A 3836-nucleotide genomic window follows, 5' to 3' on the forward strand; every position below is an offset into this window, starting at 1 on the left:
AGATCGTTTCAGTATTACTAAAGCAATAAAGAGTTGGAAGAGAAAGACGAGAAAGGACAATGTGGATTTTTGCAAGGGGAGAGAGAGCAGGAAGGCAGTGCTGTCCTGGCAGAGCAATGAGACATGGGAGAGTGTCAGAAGACAAAAAAAAAAAAAAAAAAAATATTTTATACCCCAAAAACTCCCAGGTGGCTGCAGAAATAGCGAAGACATGATAATTTAGGAAGGGTGTTAGTACATCTACACTCACACCCAGGCTACCTTCAGCAGTTGATCAAAGCGCGTCACGAATAACTGGAAGGGAGCCCTACCCACAAGCAGTAAAATATATTTATTCTTGGTTTATGTTTCTACAAAACCTAGCACAAGCGAGTTGTGTTTCATGGTGAGGGCTATTCTGTACTATTGCAAAAGAAATACTTTAAAATAGATTTAAAACTCACTACCTACAAATCAAAGGCACGCCAAAGGTGTGCAGAGCTGAGATTCCCAAGCAACGTGGCTTTCTGCTCTGAGAGCGCCTCGTTCTTCCCCTGAATGTAAATGATAAAGACATCATATAATATGGAAAGGAATTAAAAATCCCCTTCACAACACAAAAACTTGCAGTGACTTACTGGCAGGCTCAAGAGATAAGAAACAGAAGATAAGTGAAGGCAAGCACCACAATAGTGTTTCCAAGTGTCAAATGCTATACCCAGACTAAAAGAAGAAAATCTATTACTCTTCTTAGGAAAAAGAGTCACAGGCTCTCTATTCTCTCCAAGCATGAAAACAATGAACAATATCTCAAGACAGAGTTCATACTGCTTAGGAGACAGACGGGAGAGATGTTTTGTCATTTTTTTGTTGAACTTCTCTCAGCAAAATCACTATTTTTCCAATTCACTTTTTTCCTAGCATTTCTACTCTGACCTAATACAGAAAAAGAATTTGTAGAAAATGTGAGAACACAGAGTGTCCTTTCAAAAGTAATCACGCATCATTTGATCGGGCATTGCATCTCTGCAAAGATTGCAGTAATAATAAAAATGAACATACCCAATGCTTTCTTCAGTGCCTTCCAAATATGTTCCTATATATATTCATGCTACATGAGTATCCCATTTAAGACAAGGTATAACTGTTTTAGTAAGTAAAGGTGTTAGGTAGTTGTGAAGGGTGTCTGAATTCATTGCTCACCTGAACCACCCAGAAGCAGGGCTGTTCACAAGCCAGTCTGACAGGAAAAGGACAGAAATAGCCATCCAACTCTTCATTTCTAGACAAAGCAATAAATAAGTCACGGGGCAGAGAATCCGCAGGCTAGCATGGAGTGGTCTCTGAACATGCAAAAAAATACAAGTTTAACTAAACCAAACCTTCTCCAGAAACATGTTCTGCTCCATGTCACGTTGATTTTCTTAAGCAGAAATGGAAATAAACAGTTGACTAACCCCAGATTTTGTACAGCTTTAGTGAGGCTTCTCAGCCAAATTCCGAGGAAGAGGACACTGAATCAAATGCCAGAAAAAGCAATGGAAAAACTCCAGTTTCATTGAAAGGGCTTTAGATGTGGGCCATCTACTGTGCTCCCTTGGCAGCTATTCATATTTACACCAGTAAAAATACCTACAATTTGGGAAATACCCTTTTTGTGCCTGTCATACAGTTACCTTGTCGCAGATACACTCTAGAAATACCCCATATGGACCACAAAGCATGTCACTGAAACTGCAGTCATTTAGGCAAGTTATGCCATCAATAGGGCATCTGGAGTCCAGAATAACTTCCTTTATCAGCTCCTCATCTGCTCAATGAAGCAATTCACTCTCCAGCAAGTACATTATCACCTGCATTTCAACATACACTCCTGGGCATTTGAATAGAAACCAAAGTCATTCAGTAGTTCACTCATCTACGGTACAGCTCATAAATTGGTTGTTTATGTTATAAGTATTCAAAATACAAGCACCTAACATTTACTAACAAGGATATTACAGCCAACAAAAATTAAGCCGTACTATGTCCACACAAAAACCCTGAAAGTTGGCTCCTTCAGTTGTTCCCATAATTTTTAATGGCCTGATTTTATTACCAAGCAGTTGAAATCATCATCCTCACTGGTATTTATCTCCAGAGTGGAGCCACCAGTTCAGCCCATGGTCAGCTCATACACCTAGGACTGTACCTGGGACTAGGAGCAAAGGCTGGTCTCGCACCGATAAATATAAGCAAGGTCTTGAGGTCTGGGAAAAGGTATTTTCAATTCTGATTAGAGTGAGATACTTCCAAATGAGAGACAACAGTGAAACGGTGCCAAAAATGCATGATGGTTGCGAAGTAGGAATTCAAGCCGAGGGTTCATGAAGAACTTCATTTTCAATCTACAAAAGGGAACTTATTTCACAAGCTAGTTGCTAGTTATGGCCAAATCAGCACTTCAAACACTGAAGAGATGGCGGGAGGGGAGATGGAGCAACAAACACATTTGATTTTTATGACATTTTACCCTCATTTTTTGTTAGGCTTCAAAATACAGACAAAAATGCCTATACATTTAATTTTAAGTAGGGGAGTAGCCCAATGTAATTCAGTCTTGTGTAAAGTTAAGCACATATATGCAGAATCAGTTTATCTTTATTTAGGAATAAAGTAATTGTCCATTTTTCAACCCAACGTTAGGTCTTCTCGGAAGATGTTTTCCTTAACGTTCACCACTAGAAAGCATAATATATCTTTTTTTTTTCCTTTTCCCTGAAGAGATTAAATGCAATTATTACTGGAATTTGTCCTACTTCTCTGAAGGTCCTCTAGAAGTAGGACTACTACTACTGAAGTAACTGAACTGTTACAGGAGACAAAAAAACATTTCCACTAGACTTAATTAAAACTCATATTAATAAGCTAAAGTGTAGTGAACCAAATATAGCAAATATTTTACTATAAGAAAAGATGTTATATATTTTACTATATTGTCCATACTTATTATATATTCACTATATATTTTATATTTAATATAAATAAGAATGTGTGGTTATTAAATATAAGTATTAAGTATATATACATATAATATACATGCGTTTAAATGTAAGCAAATTGAACTAACAGCAATACTTTCTAAGTTACGTTGCTTTCCCTTATGGTAGGTGAAGAAATTACTGATTTATCATATGGCTAAAACCAGTGCGTTGAGGCTCTGAGCTTGCAAATACATATTTCTGAAGTCCCTGTGCTGTCACTGGGCACCCAGTGAAGTCTGTGCTGTGCTCTGTCCAACCACTGATTATTTCGTGCAGCGCTTTGAAAGCAATTAAGTCAGATTTATTTGAACCCCCTGGAACGTAAGGCCGTATAGAAGTACCACAAATTATTAAAAATACAAATTACTACTAAAAGTACAGCAAATTATTCTTGCTGAGTGATACACCCGGTTTGATCGGGAGATGTACAGGCTCACTCCCTTCTCATAATTTGGCCCAGTTTTCACCATGTGTACAACAAACATATTGACTGCTGGCAAAATTCTGCCTGGGTTGCAAACATATTTGCTTTTGAAGTCAGTACCTCATGCAGATACCATCTGCTCTGCAGCGAGGAGTAAGCAGCACACAATAAACAGGTCTGGGATAACCAGTTAAGCTCCTTCCCTGTGCCTATTAGCTGCGGATTGAATTACTCCTAGAAGCAATGTTGTCCCTGGCTTTAAAACCTGGGTTTTGGAGTTAGCGTGGCGTCAGAAGGAGCAATCACTCCTCGGTCTCGTTTGTCAGCTCACCCTCCTTTTCTTGCCCAGGCAAAGAACTGCACCTGACTTTTCTTTTTTTGCATTTGTTTGCATTTGTCCTCCTTGAGCT

Source organism: Pygoscelis adeliae, unplaced genomic scaffold (assembly GCF_000699105.1).
Source record: "Pygoscelis adeliae isolate BGI_AS28 unplaced genomic scaffold, ASM69910v1 Scaffold122, whole genome shotgun sequence".
NCBI classification, from domain to species: Eukaryota; Metazoa; Chordata; class Aves; order Sphenisciformes; family Spheniscidae; genus Pygoscelis; species Pygoscelis adeliae.